The sequence below is a fragment of the Eschrichtius robustus genome, chromosome 11, assembly GCF_028021215.1.
Source record: "Eschrichtius robustus isolate mEscRob2 chromosome 11, mEscRob2.pri, whole genome shotgun sequence".
NCBI classification, from domain to species: Eukaryota; Metazoa; Chordata; class Mammalia; order Artiodactyla; family Eschrichtiidae; genus Eschrichtius; species Eschrichtius robustus.
Genome location: NC_090834.1, coordinates 28,688,306 through 28,705,025, shown reverse-complemented (window position 1 = coordinate 28,705,025; position 16,720 = coordinate 28,688,306). Strand labels below are relative to the sequence as shown.

At 40.0% G+C, this 16,720-nt stretch overlaps 1 long non-coding RNA gene across 1 annotated transcript; it reads left to right on the top strand.

The window, feature by feature from the left end:
* The first annotated feature begins 46 nt into the window (after positions 1-46).
* LOC137772490 (uncharacterized) lies at positions 47-16,241 on the top strand. The gene is made up of 3 exons (XR_011075484.1): positions 47-124; positions 13,432-13,527; positions 16,040-16,241. It is a non-coding gene; the product is annotated as an uncharacterized lncRNA (long non-coding RNA).
* Positions 16,242-16,720: the final 479 nt, after the last annotated feature.

Sequence of the window (16,720 nt, the reverse complement as noted above, 5' to 3'; positions counted from 1 at the left end):
CCCGTGGGGGTGGGGCTCAAGGACGTCAGTGCACTCGCCCTGCGTCTGCACGCAGCCCCGCCTCCCATGGGGACCTGGCCTGAGGAGCAGGGACGGGAGCTTCGAGACTATGGCTGCGGGAAAGGTAGGAGGTGTGGAGAATTTGGGGTTTCCAAAAAGCGTTTGCTGACTGATCCAAACAGAAGTGAGACATGGTTGTATCAACACATTTTAAAAGTAGTTGAACTCCCGATAAGTGTCTGTGCTCGCCCCGCCCAGGAGAGAGCGTGCACTCCGCGAGGGACCCATGAAAGGCTGAGTGAACGTCTGCCTGTGGTCTGTTACCTGGTGCACGGGTGTGTGAATTTCTGCGGAGAGCTCTCAATTTCTGTAGTTTCTGCTGACTTGACACAGTGGTTGGCAAATGGTGACGTGTTCCATGCATTCAGGACATGATCGTGGTTACTAATAATCACTTTGTTTTGTACTGACACCTCCACAGAGAATTTACTACAGAATATCCACTTTACAGAAGAGAAACTGAGGCGTAGGAAGAGAAGTGACTGAGTAAGAGGGAGGACTCAGACCCTTGGTGTTAGTAAATTAACCCTGCAAGGAGGCCGTTAGCCTGCGGTGGCTCTAGTGATGCGGCCGCCTACGTAAACCAATCAAAATCTAAGCCTGTCAACGCCTCAGGGTGACGAACACCGCTGAGGACGACCAGTCACAAACCACCAATTAGGCTTTAAAGCTATAGCAAATCAGTCATTTCCTTGCTTTGCTTCTGCCCTTTTAAAATAAAAATCTCTGCAGCTCCTGTGGCTGGAGTGCTCCTCACCACTTCCGCTTTGTGGTGCCTGAATTGAATCTATTTTTGCTCACATAAAGTGTTAAAATTTTAAATATGCCTCAGTTTGTCTTTTAACATTGGCCGTAGAAGTTGGATTTGTGTACAGTTTCTAGAACAGTGGTCCTCCTCTGGTCAGGCCTTAGGCGTTACGTGTACAACGTTCCTCTTCTACCACCATATTCTGGATGCCTCCACCCACTACCAGCTCCCGCGCATCAGATCCCCTAGATGTGGTCAGCAATGGCTTTTACATGCAGCGTGGTCACATGATAACATCGCAGACACTCCTCCATCCTCCAGCCAGCGTGTGAAGTGAACCATTACCATTCCTGTTGAAGAGTCTGGTGTGACCACTTTCCCAAACACAGCCACTCCCCAGCTGACCCTGGGTAACCATTCTTCTGAACTTGGTCTCCATCACTGCCATGGATGTCTTTATATTTAGGCTACATTTTTAAGTATTCTTAAACAGCATATAGTATTCTACTACGTTTTCTCTTGTTACTTGCTTTATTTAGTGTTATCTTTGCTAGGTTCATCCATGCTGACATGTAAAGATGTGTCTAGTTCACGTACTTTCCTCGCTATGTAGGATTCCCATGTAGGGAAATACAATAATTTATATGTGCATTTTCCTGTTGATGGACATTTAAATTGTTTCCAATTTTCGGTATGATTTCTTTTTTAAAAAAATTTTATATACTTTTTAAAGGTTACTTTACATTTACATTTATTACAAAATATTGACTCTATTCCCTGTGTTGTACAATACATCCTTGAGCCTATCGTACACCCAGTAGTTTATATCTCTCACTTCCCCACCCCTGTATTGCCCCCTCTTCCCCCTCCACGCTGGCAATCAGTAGTTTGTTTTCTATATCTGTGACTTTCCTTCTTTTTTGTTATATTCTGTAGTTTGTTGTATTTTTTAGATTCCATATATAGGTGATATCCTACAGTATTTATTTTTGTTTGACTTATTTCACTTACCACAATGCCCTCCAAGTCCATCTATGTTGCTGCAAATCACAAAATTTTGTTCTTTTTTAAGGCTGAGTAGTATGCCATTGGTTATATGTACCACATCTTCTTTATCCATTCATCTCTTGATGACACATAGATTGTTTCCATATCTTGGTAATTGTAAATAATGATGCTGCGAACATTGGGGTGCATGTATCTCTTCCAATACATGTTTTTGAAAACACATGTTTTTGTTTTTTTCGGATTTATACCCAGGAGTGGAGTTGTGAGGTCATATGATAGTTCTATTTTTAGTTTTTTGAGAACCCTCCATACTGTTTTCCACAGTGGCTGCACCAGTTTACGTTCCTACCAACAGTGTACCAGGGTTCCCTTTTCTTTAAAAATTGTAAATTTTCTTCCTAGTGGTAATTGAGATGATAGTTCACTAATAACATAAGATCAGGTGAAGTCTAAAGAAATTTTAGAAAACCTGGATAAAGTAAGAAAACATCTGTTCCTTGGCATCTGAATGTTAGAGAGACACCAAGACATGTGGGCCAAGTTCTGGAGAGAAGGGAAACACAGACGTAAGCTTGACATTTAGCGCAGCTTTTCTCCTTGGGGCATTTGCTGATTCAAATCTTACAGCCTAGGAGCTGAAAAGCCAAAGAGTTCAAAAGACTCTAACCACAGAAGCCAAACAGCAAGAGCCATTTTACATTGATAAAAAGCATTTTAACTATGTAGAAGCAGAAAATGAAAAGAAAGAACTTTGCATTACATTTAATAAAAGTTTAGGGAGATCTTTGTGGTATATTAGTAAACTTATTTGTGGAAATTTAGCCATGTACATTGTGTTGGAGAGGCACCAATAGTTCAAGAATTCTCACAATCTGAGTACACAATTGCCTTAATGTAGGCATGGTGGCAGCCATTTACATAACAATGATTTGGAGGATGCTGTGTTAGTCAGCTCTTGCTGAGATAATGCTTTGGAACAAATCGCCCCAAAACTCAGTTACATAAACAAGAATTTATTTTTCTTGGACCTATGGGCTAGCTGCAGTGGCTCTCTTTTAGAACTCTAGATGGCTGGCTTTGCTCCATGTTTTGTGTCAGTTTGAGGTCTGTCCCACACATCTTCCTCTGGAACTCTGCTGTGAGGCCGCAGCTCCCAGGCCCTGTCTTTTCACAAAGTTCACTGAAACATAAGAGGTGAGCCCAACTGCACAAGCCCATTTAAGGCCTCTGCTGCTCATTTAAGGCCATCATGTCTGCTCACACTTCATTGGCCAAAACATGTCACAGATCTAAGTTGTATTTAGAATATGTGTATTTGTTTGAAGTTGGGTGCTCTCACAGAAGAATATTGCATTTTGGACAGTGTTACCTTAGCATTTTCATTGGCATTTGCAAACGTGATAAACGTCATGTGCACTTTTTCACCTTTGAGAACTTTCTGAAATTGTGGGACCATTTCTATGGGAAAAGAGGAAGGTACACTTTAGAACTCAACTCTAGTTCTGGCATTGTTGGGAGAATAATTAATGAGATAAGGTCAATACAAATGAAAGATTTGGGATTCACATATTCATCATTAACATCAGCATTCTACAGAACATTCCTGGAGAATTGTGATGCTTGCTTTAGGTGATTTCTATCATAAATCATTATAATTTGACCAAGCCACTTCAGTAAAACATACATCATACAGTACATCGCATTTTAGTTTTTCCTACCACTCCACAACTTATCATCAATACTGTACCATAACCCAGAAACAGAAAGAGAAACTGAGTGAATTCATTGTTAGCAGACGGGCTTCACAAGAAATACTAGTGGAAGTTCTTCAAATGATAGCAGACAGTAACTCAAGGCATAAGAACAAAACAAAGAATGCTGACTAGAGCAGCTGTGTAGGGAATTATAAAAGATAATGTAATTTCAAATTTCTTCTCCTTCTCTTAACTAATTTAAAAAGTAAGTGCATAAACAATATGACTATATTTGGATTGTTTTGTATATAACATAAAGAAATATCATATATTTGATGATATGGCACAAAGAAGGCAGTGAGAACAAAGCTGTATTAGAATAAAAATGACAGTAGATCATAAGCTGAATCCACAGGAAGAAAGGAAGAGAACCAGAAATGGTAAATAGATTAACCCAACAAACTCAAAAATATTTATTTGCTCTACTTTCTTCTCTAAGCTCCTTTAAAAGATAAGCTTGTGAGAAGTAATAATTATAATAATATGTTGTTAAGTATGTAACATATAGAAATGTAACAAAAACAAAAAAGAGGGGAAGGAATACAGCTCTATAAAAGTACAGTTTCTGTTTCTCACTGGAATGAAGCTAGTATACATCTGAAGAGATTCTGACAAGATGTATTACATAAGCCCTAGAGCAGCCATTACTCAAAAAATATGGTTAAAAATCATTAAAGGAATTAAATGTTACAGTAGAAAATATCCACTTAATATAAAAGGAAAATGGAGGAACAACAACAATAACAAAAAAACAAAAGCATAAAACATGTAGAAAACCAAAGGTAAAATGATAGACAGAAATAAATCCTACCATATCAATAATAAAAACTAAATGTAAATGAATTAAACAGTACAATCAAAAGGCAGATATTGTCAAACTGGGTTTAAAAAAATGTTTTCTATAGGAGACACTCCTTGGATTCAAAAGTCTAATGTGTACAAAGTAAAAGGATGAAAAAAATACATCATGCAAATAACAACCATAAGCATGCTGAAGTGGCTATACTAATACCAGAAAATATAGCCTTTAAAACAAACAAAAATTTACTAGATATGAAAAGGGACATTTTATGATAAAAAAAGGGAAGATACAAAAATTTTTAACATATTTGCCCTGAATAAGATAAAACCAAAATACATGAAGAAGAAAATACCAAAATCCATGAAGAATTGAAGGAAGAAATAGATAATTGCACAACATTAGGTAGAGGCTTCAGTACTCCACGGTCAATAATGGATAGAACAATTAGGCAGAAGATCAACGATATAGAAGACTTGGACAAGACTATGAATTAACAAGACCTGATAAATGTCTACAGAACACTCAACCGAACAGTAAAATACTCATCTTGCTCAACTACATGTGAAACATTTTCCAGCATAGACGACATGCTAGGCTATAAGACAAGAGATTGAAACCCACATACATTGCTAGTGGGAATGTAAAATGGTGCAGCCATTTTACAAAACAGCTTGAGAGTTCCTGCAAGTGTTAAACATCGAGTTACCCTATGACCCAGCAGTTTCACTACTAAATATATACCTAAGAGAAATTGAAACTTATGTCTGCACAAAAGCTTGTATGTAAATGTTCAGAGAAGCATATTTCTAAAAACAAAAGGTGGAAATAATTCAAATGTCAATCTGATAAATGAATAAACAAAATGTGGAATATCCGTACAATAGAATAGCATTCAGCTATAAAAAAGAATGAAATATTGATCCATGTTACAACATGGATGAACAATGAAAGCATTATGTAAAGTAAAAGCAGCCACTCACAAAAGATCACATATTGTATGGTCAAATTTATATGAAATGCCCAGAATAGCAAATCTGTAGAGACAGGAAGTAGATTAGTGGTTGCCTAGGGCTGAGATGGTTGAGGAGAATGAAAAAAACATTGTTAATGTGTAATGGGTTTTTTGTGGGGGGACAAAAATCTAAAATTGGATGGTTGTGATTGTTACAAAGTCTTTTAGTGGTTACACTAAGAACCACTGAATTGTATACACTAAAGTGTTGAAATTATGGTATGTAAATTACATCCCAACAAAGCTGTTAAAATTATGATAATTTTATATTTATAAATTTGAAAATTCATCCAAAATTACACATTCTTAAAAAATGCAACCTAACAAGACTAACCCAAGAAAGAAAAAAATATCTAAAAAACCTGTATCTACTCCAAAATTTGTTTGTATAATTAAGTACTTTTACAGAAAATGATTTCCAGGGATAAATGGCTTTCCAAGTAAATTCTTCCAAATATTTAGGGAAGAAATATTGGTAATCTTACATAAAAATCTTCCAGGAAACAGAAAAGTATATATTGCTCAAAATCTTTATAAGGCCAACATAAGCTTCAGATCAAAAGTAAAAAGAATATTACAAGAATACAATCACAGGCCAGTTTCTCTTTTGAACATGCATGCAAAATGTGTAAACAGAAGCACAAACTGTATCCATGGTATGTAAAACAATCATATATCACAATCAAAGTAGCTTTATTCTAGTAATGCAAGGTTGCTTTAATGTTTAAACATGAAACTGATCCCAGGAATGAATTAGAGTGGGAAAAAAAGTCATTTAAAACAGAAGTCTTGGGAATTCCCTGGTGGTCCAGTGGTTAGAACTTGGCGCTTTCACTGCTGGGGCCCTGGGGTCCAATCCCAGGTCAGAGAACTAAGATCCTGCAAGCCATGAGGCAAGGCCCCGAAAAAAATAAAGAAAAAAAAGAAGTCTTAACCAGGAGAAGCACAAGATCGAATAAACCTAACAGATAACACCTTATGAAAAGTAGGTGAAGATTATGGAATATTCTAAAATTTAAAACAAAAAGAAACTTTTAAAGATTCAAGAGGATGTGACAAATATTGTACATAGGCAAAAAATAAAATGAAATAAAATATGCAAATGATGGGAGCCCAAAAATCCAGATGTCCAAGTCCTGTCTCTGAATATTCTCATTCAATGGGTTCTGGATTTCCTCTATGTTTAAAAACCTACAGATGATTCTGATACGATACACAGACACAATGTAAAGCTTCTGCTTTACAGGAAATAATACCAGATTATTTTGTTATTGTATAGTTATATTAACAGGTTGTACTATTGACGGATAAATCTGATGTCAAAATACACTCCCCACTTGGGATAAAAAAGGAACTAGTAGTCTCTACTGCTACTTGGTAGCAGCATGCATGTATTGCAAGGGCAATTATTGTAGGGATCCAAATTAGGGGAACATTTTAGAATTGGAAGACTACATACAGATCATCTAGTCAAGCTTCCAACTATTATGGTTGTGAAAAGTAAGGCCCATATAAATGAAATGATTTATCTCCAAAGAGCGTTAGTGAAAGAGTATGAAATAAAAAATATCTCAACTTTTAATTTAGTGCTGTTTTTATTAATCTCAAGTATTAGCTTAAACTTCAGTGTGACAGATTTGGGATTGAATTCTTGCTCAAATTTACTGATTGTGTGCCTTTTAGTAAGTTACTAAAACTTTTTTTTTAAAATAGATTTATTTATTTGTTTATTTATTTTTGGCTGCGTTGGCTCTTCGTTGCTGTGCGCGGGCTTTCTCTAGTTGCGGAGAGCGGGGGCTACTCTTTGTTGCAGTGCGAGGGCTTCTCATTGTGGTGGCTTCTCTTTGTTGCTGAGCATGGGGTCTAGGTGCATGGGTTTCAGTAGTTGTGGTTCATGGGCTCTAGAGCGCAGGCTCAGTAGTTGTGGCGCACGGTCTTAGTTGCTCCATGGCATGTGGGATCTTCCCGGACCAGGGCTCAAACCCGTGTCCCCTGCACTGGCAGGCGGATTCTTAACCACTGTGCCACCAGGGAAGCCCTACTAAAACACTTTTAACTTTGCTTTTCACATATGTAAAATGGTGAGCCTTGACTGATACAGAATATGAGATAACTTAGCACTGTTCTTAACACATACATGTAGTTAAAATTTTTTGGCTCACATCCCTCTTAAGCAGCCTCTATCCTCTTAACAATGAATGTGTCTTTCAGCTAACAAAGCATCCCAGAGCTGACCACATTCTGGCAAGAGATATAAGATTCTTTTTCTTACTGGGGGTTCTTTATAGCTGATATTTGAACTGCACTTAAACATGAACATCTCTTGTTTATACTGTATTAATGGATTTGATAGATGAATTTTAAAAAGTGGTACGCAGGAATTGAGCTGCCTTACTCTCAAGAAATATAATTCGATAGTGGTGGCTAGAACGATAAACAGTGTTTGAACAGGGAGTCCATATTGGATGTGAACTACCTGTACTCCCATTTGTCTATTAAGAATAAATAGAATCCTTTCAAAATCTGTTTTAAAGGGCAGTTATTTCCCTCTGCCTCATTTAAGTTACCTGCAAGAAAAAGACAATCTCCTGAATCCTTGTTTAAAAGGCTTTTAATATAAAGCAGACAATTTTTTGCAACATTTCCCAAACTTTTCATTATCAAATTGGCTGAGGCTTCTCAACGATTATCATTTCACAACAATATCTCCATTTTCACCTTCTTTAAATGAATTGGCCTAATAGATGTGCCATTAAAACAGAGCTTCACCCTCAACATGTTTTAAAGTTTGTATTCAAACAGTATGAAGAAAACAGGATCAGGGAATTCAGCCATAAAAGTGAATGGATTACTGATACATGCTACATCATGGATGCAACTAAGTGAAAGAAATCAGGCACGAAAGGCCACATATTGTATGGTTCCATTTATACGAAATGTCCAGCAGTGGCAAATCCATACACATGGAAAATATTATACATTAGTGGTTGCCAGGGGTTTGGAAGAGAGGGAAATAGGGAATGACTGCTTAAAATGGGTGTAGGTTTCCTTTTGGGGTGATGAAAATGTTTTGCAACTAGGCAGTGGTGATAGTTGCACAACATTGTGACAGTAAAATTCCACTGAATGGTACAGTGAATTGTAAAATGATAAAATGGTGAATTTTGTGTTATGTTCATTTTCCTACAATAAAAAGGAGAAAGAATTAGGGAAAGACTTAGAGTTTGGGAAAGTAAAGTGAACTGGTCAAGAAAAAGACAGCTCTACTGTTCAGTTTTCTCTCAGCTCTCCCAGTGCGTTAATCCTCAGCAAAACGTAGCCTGAACTTGTAGATGATAGTCATTCAACACAGTCCAGGGAAAAGTAAATAAAATAAAACCTAACTCTTCTTCTTTAGCGCATCTATGAAAGGTTAACTTGCTGCTCAGCCACATGGACATTCATGAAGACGTTTCACTTTAGGTCTCCTCTACTTCAATACTTTACTCACAGCTCATTCACACATGTAGGCAACAGCATTCCTTAATTCGATGGAATCTGCAGTGCTGGTTGTGATCAGTCTCATGAATAGAAAAGGAAAGGTGGTGCAGAAGCCAAGAGAAGAGATTTTCAAGACAGAGACGTTGTTTAAGATATAACTCGGCTTGGCGGTCACATAGATAAAGATTGAGAAGTAGTCCCCTGGACTTGTCAATTTAGAAATCATTGGGGGCTTCAAGGAGATCAGTTTCATGAGAGTAGTGGGGCAGAAACCAGATTGCAGTGTAGATGGGAGGGGAGCAATGGGGAGCAAGTCAAGAAATTGATGGCAAAGGGAAAGAAGGGAGGGGTGGATAGAAGGACAGGAGAATAGAGTGGGGGAGGGCATTTCCTTGTGGCTCTTTAACTCTGGCTGGGAGGGGCCAACAGAGAAGGAGAGCGTGAAGATGTAGGAAGAGAGGATGGCATCCCGAGCCCAAGGAGGACTGGCCCCTGTCTTCAGCTCCCACCAGCTGGATGTTCCCTTTCTCTAGCTTTCCACGTAGGCTGTGGAAGTTGCCCCATGCCTCCTTGGATCAGCTGCCCTTGATTCGTTCGTCCTTTTCTTATTTCTCAGCACATCTGGGTCATACGTTATGTGAAGACAAACAAATCACTACTGATGGTTAATTTTCTTGAAAAATCCCCCAGGCATGTACCATTTTGGAGAACTACATATTGTTCCTCAAAAAGCCAAAGTAGCCCATTTTTCCTCTCTCATTGGGAGAGATTGCTGTTTCTTGGAGAACCCGAGGAAGATGGTGACTCACACTTAGGAATAACGTTGCTTGAAAAGTGCAAAAGGTGAGGTAGTTTGGCTTTGAGGGGCCTCTGAGTCCTGAGACTTCCTGAGAGATGGCAGACGCACAGCTCCCATTTCCCTCTTACCCTGAGCTATGAGCTCATCAAATGAGATGGTAAATAAAGTCACTGACATGGTTTAAAGGATAATTTTGTTCTCTCTTTTTCATTCAGAGCAAATTTAATGGAATTTGTATACAACATATGGATGAAATATCCATAAGATGGGGCTTGACTATATCCTCATGATTCCCCTTCCCTTTTCTACATCTGGCCCCTTTAGCTCTGCAGACTTAACCCCACACCATCAATCCACCCAGTCCCCAATCGGTCCACTGAGCATCTCTTCCTCCTTCGCATCTGGTCATTGTCGTCACCTTGCTCTCCACTACCGCCTCCTGCAGTAGCTGTTAGGTCCAAGGAGGTTGGTTCACTGTGAGCAAGTAACTGTCAACTCCATGGACAGGTGGAAGTGACTTGGCAGCCGGAACAAGCCCACCCTGAGTTAATTATACCAATGAGGGTCAAGGAGAATGGGGATGCAGCTGGTCTGCAGAGCCCCGGCAGTTCTGAGACACATGCTCCTGGATCCACACGTTGCTCCATATCCAGCCTTGCCTTTCTTTGTTCTCTCTCTTGACTCCATCCAGTTTTCTGCTCTCCTTGTCCCTTTGGGGAGGCAGGTCAGTACCAGCCCAGGTGTAGTCCCCAAATGCTTCCTACTTCCAGGCCCTACGTAGGCTTGTATATCCACTTGCTTGGGTTGCCCTGGCATTCGTGATAACAAGTTGAGTGGTTTCTGCCCTAGGCTATCTTTTCTGGCATCCTTCCTTGCTGAAATGTCAGAGGAGGCCATTGAGAGGGCATAACCGCCAGTTGACCCAAGAGCTGGACCCGGGCAGTCAGAGACTCCTCACCCCCTCCCCTGACCTTGGGATATACATTCTGCCCACCATTCCCACAGTGGGAACCATTTTCAAGAACTCAGCCTTGAGAGAGTAATGTGTTCTTGAGACCATGTGGACAGTATACGTGACTGAACCCTGTTAAGGTCTCTGTGTAAACTCAAGATCCTGGCGGGTGGGTGCTGAGATCTATTCGTCTTTCAGCTGACCAAGGCAAGCTTTGTAAGCAGGTTCCCTTGCTTGTTAAAACTGCCACTGACTAGTCTGGAGCGGGCTGCCTCTTTCTTCAGTCTCTCGTTGCCCCCTGTGTATAGGGGCCAGTTTTCACACCAGCAGATAATCTTAATGCTTTGTTTTCTTCCAAGTATGTACAAATCAAATAATCCTTTTGTGATGAAAATTATACAGCATTATACAGAGAACCAAACATACACTTTCCATTACATCTTTGATGTACTAGTTGGTGATAAATTGACATATTTCTTCACCCGTGTTCTTTGGACTGTTTTTTTCATTTGTGTCTGTTTTTCTTCAGATGATTTTCTAGTAATTTATACAAATATGTGAATCTGAATAAACTAATATATTTTAGTCTCAATTTCAGTTTGCATCCTTTGCTCTCCAACAATCATTGGAGTGCTGTTTTCAATATGTCCACACAGGGATTCAAAATAACAAAAATGCTTTTGAAACATAATGTCGTAGCTTGACAGAGTGGTTTATAAATTATAGCATACGCTTATGTTCTTAATTCTTCCTCACAACCCTGCTTATCATGGCTGGAATTGCTGCTACACCTGTGGGGTCAGCTGGGGGCTGGCTGTAGCCAGGCTGGGGGCCTGACTGGGCCATATGCCTCTTATGCCCCAGCTAGTAACTGGGGCTTGTGCTCATGGGGGTAGCAGGGCTCCGAGAGGGAGAGTAGAAGCATTATGGGACCTGGCTCTGAACTGGCACACCATCGTTTCTGCTGCCTTCTATTGGCCATGGCAAGTCACCTAACTTCAAGGGTGGGGAAATCAACTCTGCCTCTTGATGGGAGAAGTTGGAATGTCACGTTGCAAAGAGTGAGGACACAAGGAGTCAGCCTGGAGCCAGTTTTGCAATTTGGGATGATGCTTTGTGCCTTCCTCAAGGAGGTCGTCCAAAACCATTTTTCAAACATCCCAGGTTCCTATAAATCTCCATCTCTGGTTTGGCGGCCCCTAAAAATTCCCAGTCAGTTTTGGTGAGGGGACACTTGGTGACAGTGTTGTCTTTCAAAATGAGTAGTTCCGTTATCGACATTACATTTCTCCCCATACATTATTTATAAGGTTTCCCTGTTTGTATGTGCAAAATATTTCTGTGTATATTTTGAGAAATAAATTGTACAGGCCTGTTTCATTCTTTTACACACCCTAGAGATGTTCTAGAGGCAGTCAAAGTGTCCAGATTTTTGAGAAATTGGAACAGTCAAGAGTTACCTGTATGGAATGCTGTTAACGATGGCAATTCCCGTTACAGTACCTTTCACCTGAGACACTTAGGGTCTGTTAACCGATTAAAAGTATTATCTGGGCCAACGTCAAGACAGAGCAAGAGGCATCTTTCCCAGCCAATCAGAGATTTCCTTGGGCATGAGTAGGGATGCCTTTGGACCTTGACGGCAACTTAGAGCTAGAACTTGCTCAGACGAGAAGGGAAACTGGAGAAGAATGGCTTTCTGGACTGCCAGCATCTCCAGCTAGCCCTAATTATCAGAGTCTGGAGCAGAACTGCTTATTCTAAAAAGACTGTGGATGGAGCCACAGGAAGCTTCAGAAGTGCCCCTGTTGTCTGGAACAGTGCCACTCACTTTGTTAGGTTCTCTGATGATTGGCTCACTGGAAGATGCTGGGACATGTCTGATAGTCAGACTGTGGGTTGTCAAGGACAAAATGTCTGGGACTGGTTTTGCTATCCCCAATACAAGTTTGCATGGAGCAAAGAGTAAACTCGCTTAGAAAATCAACAATTCATTTTTCTCACAAGTGATATTGTGGACTGAGATATTTACCAAACATACATTCATCCATCACAGCGGTTGCCCACACCCAGTGTGGGTTAGAATCACCTGGGGGCTCAGAAACATTGCAGATTCAGACAGTGCCGGTTTTGCTACTCTCCACGTGTGGTCAGGAACCAGAGGTATCATCCTGGGCTCATGTCAGAGATGCAGATTCTCAGGCTAGTCCAGCCCTATTCCAGTCCAGAATCAGAATCTGCATTTTAAGAAGACCCCAGGTAATTAAATGCACATTCAAGTTTGAGAAGCCATAGTTGAGGCAGTGCTTCTCAATAGAAATAGAACATGAGTCACAGGTGTAATTCTAAAGTTTCTTGTAAACTTATTCAAAAACGACTTCAATAAGATATGTATTAAGCTCAATATATCCAAAATATGATCATTTCTCTATGGCACTACCCCTGTTTTGAGTGCTTAATGGCAACCAATGCCTACCCTATTGAACAACACAGATCAAGGCATGACCTAAATACTATATCCTCTTAAAAATCTCCAGGTGGTTCTAATTCATATTCAGGGTGAGAAACACCATTGTTTAGGGGATAAAAATTTAGGCGCCAGGATTCAAATAATGCCCATATTTAATGGAGACCTTAGCAGAGCTGCTTCTTCCTGGGTCCTCCGTGGAGAGGAGTAGTTAGGACAGATGCCTCCCCTTGGAGCTTCAGCGTCCTTGGGTTAAACTGTGGAACATTACTCAGGTGGGGCTCCATGTCCTTGATCTTGGACACCAGCTTCGTCAACTGACCATTTGTCTTGGTCTCATTCTTATCAGTGGCCACAGAGCAGAACGGGCACAATGAACGCTTCCATGGGACTCCCTCTGTGTCGAATTGATGCACCAGAGGCAGCAGACATATCCGCATTTCAGGTACGTAAGTTTTTCAAGATAACCTAAGCAGATGAGACTTCTACTTGCTTCTTTAAAATGTTTAGCCATAGTCACTTTCTGTGGAAAAATGAGCAAGATGTTTCCATGAGTTGAATGACCATTAGTGCTTGGGGCTCTATCTTTTTTACTTGTATAGATATATCAGGTACCTAATATGTGCCATCCATCGTGCTAGGTAATGACATAAAATGTAAATATAAATATAAGTATAAATATAAATATAAAATAACTGACTTTTGCCCCAGAACTTCTGATATTTGGAATGCTAGTTAGAATGAAGACTCAATCCAGGGACTTCCCTGGTGCCACAGTGGTGAAGAATCCACCTGCCAATGCAGGGGATGCGGGTTCAAGCCCTGGTCAGGGAAGGTCCCACATGCCCCAGAGCAACTAAGCCTGTACGCCACTACTGAGCCTGCGCTCTAGATCCTGTGAGCCACCACTACTGAGCCAGCATGCCACAACTATTGAAGCCCGTGCGCCTAGAGCCAGTGCTCCGCAATGAGAGAAGCCACTGCAATGAGAGGCCCGCGCACTACAACCAAGAGTAGCCCCCGCTCTCTGCAACTAGAGAAAGCCTGTGCACAGCAATGAAGACCCAACGCAGCCAACATAAATAAATAAATAAATAAATTTATTTAAAAAAAAAATTAAGTGCATTGATGGAGAGATGCATTACATATAAAAAAAAAAAGGAAAGAAAGACTCAATCCATCATTTAGCTTCAACTTGAGTTGGTGAATGGACTAGATGTGGGTTGTCCAGTACTGTAACCACCAACCACAGGTGGCAACTGTCCATCTGAAATGTGGCTTATTTGAACAGAGATGTGCTCTGAGTGTAAAAATGTACAATGGATTCTGAAGACAGAATAAGAAAAAGCAAATTTAAACTATCTCATTGAGATCTTTTAAACAATGTTTGTATCGTCAGTGTAAATACCTGTTGAAGTGATAACATTTTGTTGATTAAAATTATTTTGAATTGTTTCTTTTTACTTCATTTAATGTGGCTACTAGAAAATTTATAATTAGATATGTGGGTTACATTCTACTGGACATCCTGGTCTAGACTCAGAGATCCTCCAAATTCCGCCAGCTGGTCCGACTCGGCTGTGGCTCAGATTCCCAGCAGCAGCTGAGAGGTTGAATCAGTCAATGGGGGAAACTCGATTCACCATGTGGTAGAGGACTCCAACCAGGATCTGATTAAGGAAAAAGAGCATCATCTCTCCAGCCTGGGTGTTGAAACCTAGTCCTGCCTACAGCTCCTGGAGCAGAGGACCCAAGGGTCCCTAAGTGTACACACTAGGTCTGGGATTGAGCTGGCCTCGGCAACACTTACTGTATTAATAAATTACTCCAGGGACTTCCCTGGCTGTCCAGTGGTTAGGACTCCACACTTTCACTGCCAAGGGCTGAGGTTCAATCCCTGTTTGGGGAACTAAGATCCACGAGCCACACAGTGCGGCCAAAAAAAAAAAATTACTCCATTCCCCAAACTTTGGCTGTCATATTTGCCTTTTGTAGAAAACTGAGAGGTAAAAAAGAAATTACGTAAGATTAGACTCACCTCTCCTCTACTAGATTCTCCTTCTTAAAGTGACTCAGTTCTGGAGTGAGAGTCACCTACAAGGGGCTTTTTTATATTGAAGCATCCTCTTCCCACCCTATTCACAGCAGGCCTCACCTCTTTAATCTGATCATATTTTGATTTAATTTTGGCAGAAATATGATTTGCTAATGACTAAGAGGTCACCACAAATGTTTTTATTCAACATTGAACCAAAATTTCAAAATGAATTGCATTTTCAGAAATTTTGTATTTGAGCACTTATAAATCTCAAGAACATTGTCTATGGCCAACAATTATAATTTTTTCTTGGCTTTTAGATAAAATCAGACCTTTACATTTAATTTCATTAATATTACTCTGCGTATATATATGTGCGTATGTATGTATATTTGTAAAAACTTCATGCTTAATCTCTAAACTACTCAATGGTAGGTAAAACTCTCATTTTAATTTCACTAATATTTTCTTAAGACCTAAAACCCTCAGCTTTACTGATTAATATTCACCCTTCACTAATACCTGATATAAATTCTCACTGGCTTTACCTCAACTATTTAGAATATGTGGGTCCAGGTTGATGGACACACAACCTATTTACTAAGGAATCATGTAGTAAGAAGGGAAGGTGAGATGGGATTTGGCCGTGCTTAATTCCCATCCTATGAGATAGACTAGTCACTTTCATTTTATTGCCAATGAATAACTAGAAAGAAGAAATCTATTATTACTGTCATCGTGTTTTACCGCACAGTGAAATTTTTAAATGTAGGTGGATCAAAAATCATGACTCATTTTCAGTGTTTTTGAGATTCAAAATATGGGAAGGTCATAAATCATATGTTTAAAAACTATCCGTGCTACCGAACCCTCAATGAAATCTGAGAGTTTGTTGTTGTTGTTAAACATTTTCCCACAGGAACTTCCCTGGTGGTCCAATGGGTAAGACTCCATGCTCCCAATTCAGGGGACCCAGGTTTGACCCCTGGTGGAAGAACTAGATCCTGCGTGCAGGTGGCAACTAAGACGCCCTGGTGCCTCAGCTGAAGATCCCACGTGCAGCAACTAACACCCGGTGCAGCAAAAATGAATAAATAAATATAAAAAAAATTTTTTTCCCACATATCTTGGCTTTTTTCCTTCAAATATAAAAAGCCTGGAGTGGCTTTAGTTCTTGAGTGACAGTTGCAGACATATTTAACATTTGATTAATGAAGTAATCATAAAAGGCTCCAGCCATCTCACAGCTACCCGCTAGGCGGCGCTATGTCAAAGTCTATGAAAGGATTTGGCTCTTCCCTGTTCTGATCCAGGTTTCCTGCCTCCTAGATTCTACTTTCTGAAATGCTCACCAGAAAGCAAGAACCCGTCTGATCCTGTGACGGCTCAGTTTTGTAGACATGTCTGTCTCTTGATAAATAGGATATCCTGACTATCTGCTCCTCACAAGATTATTAAAAATTACAGCAGTTTAAATTCATAGGTAAATGTTCAGCCTTCCTTCTTCCCGGAGACGTTTCACCCTGAGTGACATGGCAAAACTCCGCTGCACCCAATGCCTGGATCAGCTGCTCCTTCTTCTAGGAACCGTTCCTTTTGT